Below are 8,180 nucleotides of genomic sequence, written 5' to 3' on the forward strand. Positions count from 1 at the left end.
TATCATAAGAGTCCGGAATGAGGGTTGCAGAGTGGAGTATACTCAGAGTGGGAATGGGCGTGGGGGTGTGCGGGGAGATTGTATACCAATGAAGGAGTTTTTCTTTTGCTTTTCAAGGAGAAGAGCAAACTGGGGGTGGGGGTAGTGTGGATGGGGAGAAAAGTGCAACAATGAATGAATGGAAATCCAAATTCTCTGTAGATGTTCATTAAAATTAATAAAAATTTTAAAAAATCAATCACTACTGAAAATTCTACTCCTTATTTCCACTTATTTCCATAATCACACCTTTTATCAGGTGACATACTCATTAAAGAGTTATGTTATTCACCCAAAGGTGCCATCACTCTGGCAGTTCAAGTCCACCACTGGGCAGGAAAAAGATGGGTCATCTTCTCTGCTGCAATTTACAACCTCAGAAAACTTGCTGAATGGTCCACAATAGGTTGGTTCCAACAAAAACAATAATGAGTGAATGCTTCTATTTTTAGAAATTCTTTTTATGTTATTTTTGTATACCATTGAGTTAGAACCGACTTTTAACTGACCTTTCAGAGAATTTTCCAAGGCAGTAAATGTCATAGAAGGAGATTATTCATTTTTCTCCTGTGGACCAGCTAGTGGATTCAAATTCAGTAACTTTGGTTGAAAGAGCAACTCCTTATCAAAAAGCCACCAGAGCTTCATTTTTAGGAAAGGTACTGCTTTAAATTTTCAGGAAAAGTAATGCATATTTAAATAAACATACGCTGCCCTGAATGTGCTCATCACATTATGCCAAGAAATCTGGAGTACAACTACCTGGCCAACTGACTGGAAGAGATCTATATTCATTTCCCTTCCAAAAAAAGGTGACCCAACAGAGTGTGGAAATTTTCTAACAGTATCACTGATGGATATGTCAAATGCAATAATGGTTACCCATAGTAAATAGTGTTAGATGGAGCTTCCTGATTAAAAAAAAGCATGGAAGCAGGAGTGGCATCCATCCATTTCAGACACAGCTTGCCTTCAGAAACTCTATGAAGGCAGAGAAATGATGAAAGTTATACAAGTGTTCAGGTCTTTTGTTCTTAGGGTCGCTATGAATGGTCTACAACTCAACAGCACTTATCAACAACAACAAAACCACTGACATCACATAATAGCAAAATCCTGCTAAAGATTTAAAAAAAAAAAAAAAGACTGGAACATTATACTGACAGAGAACTACCAAAAACACAAGCTGAATTTAGAAGAGGTCATAGCACTAGAGATGTTATTGCCAACATCAGATGGATCTTGGCTAAAAGCAGAAAAGTACTAGAAGAATGTCTATCCATGTTTCGTTGACTATGCAAAGACATTTGACTGTGTGGATCAACAAATTGTGGCTAACCTTGAGGATAATGGGAATCCTAGAACACCTGATTGTGCTCAATTGAAACTTAGACATTTAAGGAGTCTTCGGAATAGAGAAAGGAAACACTGCGTGGTTCAATATCAGGAAAGGGATGTGTCAGCGATACATCCTGTCTCCCTATTTTTTCAATCTATATGCAGAACAGATTATTCAGAAGTCTGGGCTTTATGAGAAGCAATGTGGCATCCGTATTGGAGGAACCTATATTATGCAGATGACACAACCTTGCTTTGCTGAAACTGAGGAGGACCTGAAGTGCTTGCTGCCAAAAAGTCAAGGACTGTAGTTCAACATCAAGAATACAAAGGATCAAGAATAGATTAAAGTTAAGTTACAGCTTGCTTGACCCTACAATCAACATTCTTGGCACCAGCAGTCAGGAAACCAAAAGATGAACTGCATGCTGTCAGAGTACTGAGAAGCAACGATGTCAGTCTAGAGATCAAGATGTGCCTGATCCAGATCATGGTCTTCATAATTACTTGCTATGTGTCAGAGAACTGGACAATGACAGAAGGAAGAATTTATGCCTTTGAGTTGTGCTCCTGGAGAAGTGTCTTGAATATACCATGAACTGCCAAGAAAACGATCTGTCTTAGAGAGGGTAAAACCAAGTTTCTCCTTGGAGGCAAGGATTTTTGAAGCTTCCTCTCACATACTTGGGGCATGTGACCAGGAGGGATTGGTCTTTGCAGAAGGACATCATGCCTGGAAGAGTGGAGGCATAGCTCAGGAGAGGAAGATCCTAGATGAGAGAGATTGATACAGTAACTAGGATAAAGGGGGCAGGTGTGTCAAAGTCAGTGAGACTGGCTCAGGATAGGGCAGGCTTCAGAACTGTTGGGTTGCTAGGAGTCACGGGAGATTCAGTGGCACATAAAAACAACAATTACTTTAAAACGGGTTTTAGACAACAAAGTGCAGAATTTCTAACAATTTGGTCTTCTATACCAATTTCCAAAGAAGATAAAGGATTAACTGGACAATGTTTATAATATGAACATGCTTTTTGTACAAGTTAAAAATGTAACAGAAAGGAGTTATTATTTATTCTGTCTGGGCTTCAGAGTTCTTTCATTCTCATTGCTAGGGAGACCAATAGACACAAATGCAGGAATATTTTTAACCAAAAGAGCAATTTTTAAGTGATATGACAGACTACCCTTCAGGGAATATATTTAGTGAGATGTTTATATGTATATTTACTCATTTATCTATTCAAGCAATACTTGCAAAGAGCTTGCCAAATGCTGAGAAAGTAGGTAGGTCCTGGAGAGATAGAAACAATCCTCAATGTTGCCCTCCTGGAGCTTCAGAGCCAGAAAAGACAATGAAGTAAGTCATTCTAATAGAGTCTATGTGCTCTCACAGTGCTCTGTAACTAAGGAAATACCAAGTGCTGTGAAAGCAAGAGAAACTAATAGTTGGCCTAATCAAGGAAGCAGAGAAGGCCTCCCCAAAGAAGTGACATTTATATGGGGGAAACTCATTAGCAGGAGAGAACGAAGCAAAGAACAAGAAGGACGATTCTTACAGTGAGGAAACAGCTTTCACAAAGACCTGGTGATGACACAGGTCAGATTCCTGATGTTGTGAAACAGAATATGCATGAAGAATTATTTGTGGTGGGGAGAAATCAAAACAATATGCTTTTTAAACTAGGGAAAGGAGAAAATAAGAGATCTAGAGAGATTTGTGAGAACTAAATTGTGGAGGACATTTTTATTAAATCAAGATGTTTTAATATTATGTACAAATAGGAACAAGTATCAAAGTTATGAGTTAAAATATGAAAATTTGTGAGAACCAATCTAAGATACATTCAGTGCCCACAGGTACACAATATTAGATGAATAATCACAGCTCTACCAAAGTAAACTACATTGACATGCTAATGTTAGCTATTACCATTAAAATAATAGCAGTGAGACACAGACTAGCCCACCCAATGACTATTTAAGTCAATAACATTTCACTATAATGACTATTGATTTCAAAGGCTTTTCACTATATAGCTGTTGAACATTTTTAAATGACATCTTTTCAAAATTTGGTTTTAGTTACTCTTAACCCAAATCAAGGCCCCAGGAATTGATGATATATGAATTGATGTATTTAAACATATGCTGTCTTCGATGTGCTCACCAAGTTGTGTCAAGAAATCTGGAGGACAACCACTTGGCCAACTTACTGGAAGAGAGCTATATTTGTTCCCATCCCAAAGAAAAATGACCCAATAGAGTGTGGAAATTATTGTGGAAATTATTGAATAATCTCATTGATTTCACATGCAAGCAAGAGTCTGCTGAAGATTATCCAAAAATGACTGGAACAGCACATCAGCAGAGAACTGCCAGAAGCCCAGGCTGGGTTTAGAAGGGAGTCATGATACTAGGGATATTGTAGCTAACGTCAGATGGATCTTGACTGAAATCAGGGAATACCAAATGAATATCATTAATTATGCAAAGGTGTTTGACTGTGTGGATCATAACAAACTGTGGCTGACTCTGAGAAGAATGGCAATCCCAGAATACTTGATGGTGCTAATGCGATAACTATACTTCAACCAGGAGGCAGTTATCAGAACAAAGCAAGGAAATACAACATGGTTCAAAATTGGGAAGGGTTTATGCCAGGGATGTGTCTTATCTCCATATCTTTTCAATCCATATGCAGAACAGATTATCTGGGAGGCTGGGCTCTATAAGGAGAAGTGTGGCATCAGTATTGGAGGAAGAATCATCAACAATCTGGGTTATGCAGATGACAACCCTGCTTGCTGAAACTGATAAAGACCTGCTGCAGAGGGTCAAGGACTACAGCTTTCAATATGGATTGAGGCTCAATATAAAAAAGACAAAGATTCTCACCACTGACCCAATTGGCAGCATCAGGATGGATAGTGAAGAGACTGAAATTGTTAACAGCTTTAACTTGCTTGGCTCTCCCCAGTCAACACTCTTGGCACCAGCAGCCAGGAAATTAAGACATATTGTGATGGGAATGTCTGCTATTAGAGACCTCTCCAAAGTACTGAAGAGCAATGATGTCACTCTACAGACTAAAGTGTACCTGATACAGACAATGGTTTGTGTTTTGGTTTTTTGTTTTGTTTTGTTTTGTTTTTATTATTATTAAATTTTATTAGTTTTAATGAACATTTACAGAGATTTTGGGTTTTCATTCATTCATTGTTGCACTGTTTTCTCTACCCTCCTCCCCAGTTCGTTCTTCTTCCCCGCCCCAAATGTCTGTTTTAATTGTCCAATTTCCACAGTGCTTGTCAAAGCCAGTTCTGATTAATCTCCTTTGTCAGTGTGTCCTTTGCCATTCCTTATCACTCCTCCCTGAGAGAGACTTCACCCTGATTCATAAGGAAAAGGGAATGGTGTATTCTCTTAGCTACTTCCTGCTGAAAAGGGACGCTGTAGGTTTCAGGGTGAAGATCTTCTCTCACTACTCTAAAGGGCCCCTTTGGCAGTAGGAAACACATAGACTATTATGGAGATTGATTTTGGAGTCTAGATGCACTGTTATCAATTGTGCTTAGCCGTACATGTTCATATCCTTGAAGTATCATGGGAGGGGGTTGCAACCTAGAAGACACAAATTTAACTAACAAGTTAAAAGTACATGAGTCAAAAATTAAAAAGCAATAATATTCCAAGTAGAGGTTCTAATAGTGGCACAAATCAAGTTACAGAGGGAAGGTGGTTCTTACAATAAAAGGCCTATAGACTAGCACTTTGTCTATTATAGTGTAGAGGTTAGGAATCACAAGATGTAGAGGCTCAGCTATGTCATTTATGGTTCTTAAGTCCTGGAGCAAATTCTATCTACCACTGGGTTGTTTTACAACTTGGAAGTTCACATGCAAGATAGAGGTGAAGTAAGGAACTGCTTATGAGGTTTTCCGTCCATTCCAACAACTAAGAAATAGTAAGAAGAGTTGGGACCTCAGAAGGCTTTTAGGACCAATTAGTAGCCTCTGTGTCCAGGAGAAAATGAATATACTTACCAGTAATGTTAATGCTCACCCACAGCTCTTCTGGGAGGATCTAAATCGTTGAAGCGTCCTCCTTTGTTTCCAGCTGGGAGCTGGGGCCTGTCATTCCTGTCTGCCACGAGGACCTGATGTGGGCCACCTTGGCCAAGTGTCCTTCAGAGCCACACTTAAAACAAGTGAGTGGGAGCTTCCTCTCTACTCCCTTGCCTATCAGGCCATGGTTTTTGCAATCACTTGCTATGCATCAGGGAGTTGGACAATGACTAAGGAAGACAGAATAAGAATTGATGCCTTTGAGCTGTGCTGCTGGAGAAGAATATTGACTATACCATCGACTGCTAAGAAAATGAAAAGGTTCATCCTGGAGAGAGTTAAACCAGGCTGCTCCTTGGAAGCAAAAGATTCTGAAACTTCATCTGACATACTTTGGATATGTTGTTGCAAGGAGGGATCAATCCTTAGAGAGGGATGTCAAGCTTGGAAGGGTAGAGGGACAGCACAGGAAAGGAAGGCCCTTTAAGAGGCGGATTGACTCAGTTACTGGGGTAATGGGGTAGGTGTGTCAGAGACAGTGGGGTTGGCACAGGATTGGACAGGGTTCAGGGCTATTATATATAGGGTCGCTATGAGTCGCAGGCAACTTGCTGCACATAACAACAAAAACAACAACAACATAGTGACCCCATTCTGCTTTAGAAAGAAAAGACCAAAATAGCTATCAGAAGAAAGTAAAACTTGCACTGAAATTAAAAGAAATCAAAACAAGGGGAAGGAGTAAAAGAGCTAAAAGGAAGGTTTCCAAGGGCAACTTAAGAAGACAAAAGATTTACGACAAAATGTGAAAAGAGATAGGGTTTTGAAAAATCAGAAAGGTAGGACATACTCAGGATTTCTCAAACTGAAAGAAATGAAGAACAAATTGTGCCTCAAGTTGTGATACTGGAGGATTTTATGGACAAAATCTTGAATGATGCAGGAAGCATCAAAAGAGGGTGGAAGGAATACACAGAGTTAAAAAAAAAGAAAGAATTGATCAACACTAAATCATTTCAAGAAGTAACATACATCTGCAGGAAAACACTGCCAAGGAAGCATAGCAGAAATGTTTATTCCCCGCCGCCATGTCAAAGTCAGAGTCTCCTAAAAAGCCCAAATAGCTGTGGAAGCTATTCATCGGAGGGCTGAGCTTGGAAACGATGGATGAAAGTCTGAGGAGCTATTTTAAGCAATAGGGGATACTCACGGACTGTGTGGTAATGAGAGATCCAAATACCAAGTGCTCCAGAGGCTTTGGCTTTGTTACATACTCAACTGTGGAAGAGGTGGATACAGCCATGAATACAAGGCCCCACAAGGTGCACAGAAGGGTTGTGGAACCCAAGAGGGCTGTCTCCAGAGAAGATTCTCAAAGACCAGGTGCCCAGTTAACTGTGAAAAGATCTTTGTTGGTGGAATTAAAGAAGACACTGAAGAACATCACTTCAGAGATTATTTTGATCAGTAAGGGAAAATTGAAGTTATTGAGATCATGACTGACAGAGGCAGTGGCAAGAAAAGGGGCTTTGCTTTCATAACTTTTGATGACCATGATTCTGTAGATAAAATCGTTATTCAGAAATACCATACTGTGAATGGTCACAACTGTGAAGTGAGGAAAACCCTGTCAAGGCAAGAGATGGCTAGTGCCTCTTCCAGCCAGAGAGGTTGAAGCGGTTCTGGAAACTTTGGTGGTGGCCGTGGAGGTGGTTTTGGTGGGAATGACAACTTTGGTTGAGGAGGAAACTTCAGTGGATGAAGTGGCTTTGGTAGCAGCTGTGGTGGTGTAGGATATGGAGGCAGTGGAAATGGTTATAATGGATTTGGTAATGATGGAAGCAACTTTGGAGGTGGTGGAAGCTACAATGATTTTGGCAATTACAACAATCAGTCTTCAAATTTTGGGCCCATGAATGCAGGAAACTTTGGAGACAGAAGCTCTGGCCTTTATGGTGGTAGTGATCAATGTTTTGCCAAACCACCAAACCAAGGTGGCTATGGTGGTTGAAGCAGTAGCAGCAGCTATGGCCGTGGCAGACAGTTTTAGTAACTGCCAGGAAACAAAGCTTAGCAGGAGAGGAGAGCCAGAGAAGTGACAGGGAAGCTACAGGTTTTAAGAGATTTGTGAATTCAGCCAAGCACAGTGGTGGCAGGACCTAGCTTCTACAAAGAAGACATGTTTTAGATAATACTCATGTGTATGGGCCAAAAACTCGAGGACTGTATTTGTGACTAATTGTATAAAAGGTTATTTTAGTTTCTGTTCTGTGGAAAGTGTAAAGCATTCCGAAAACAAGGGGTTAAGTGTAGAATTTTTTTTTGTACCCATGTTGTTGATTGCTAAATGTAATAGTCTGATCGTGACACTGAATAAATGTCTTTTAAAAAAAAAGAAGAAGTAACATACAATCAAAATGTAATAATACTAAAAGAGCAAAAAACAAGGTCCCGGGAATTGATGAAGTACCAATTTACATGTTTCAACAAACAAATGCAGCTCTGGATGTATTCACCAGTCCATGCCAAGAAATTTTAAAGAGAATTACCTGTTCAACTGAGTGGAAGAGATCCATATTTGTTCCCATTCCAAAACAAAGTGATCTAACAAAATGTGAAAATTATTGAATGGTATCACATGGAAGTGAAATCTTGCTAATGATAATATAAACATTTCTGAAACAATACCTCAACAGTGAACTATCAGAAATTCAAGCAGGATTCAGAAGAGGCACA

The 8,180-nt window shown here is 39.6% G+C and overlaps 1 pseudogene; it reads left to right on the plus strand.

The window, feature by feature from the left end:
- The first annotated feature begins 6,532 nt into the window (after window positions 1-6,532).
- LOC102865394 lies at window positions 6,533-7,455 on the plus strand (annotated as a pseudogene).
- Window positions 7,456-8,180: the final 725 nt, after the last annotated feature.

Source organism: Elephantulus edwardii, unplaced genomic scaffold (assembly GCF_000299155.1).
Source record: "Elephantulus edwardii isolate Elephantulus edwardi_28Jun2011 unplaced genomic scaffold, EleEdw1.0 scaffold00058, whole genome shotgun sequence".
Lineage (NCBI taxonomy): Eukaryota > Metazoa > Chordata > Mammalia > Macroscelidea > Macroscelididae > Elephantulus > Elephantulus edwardii.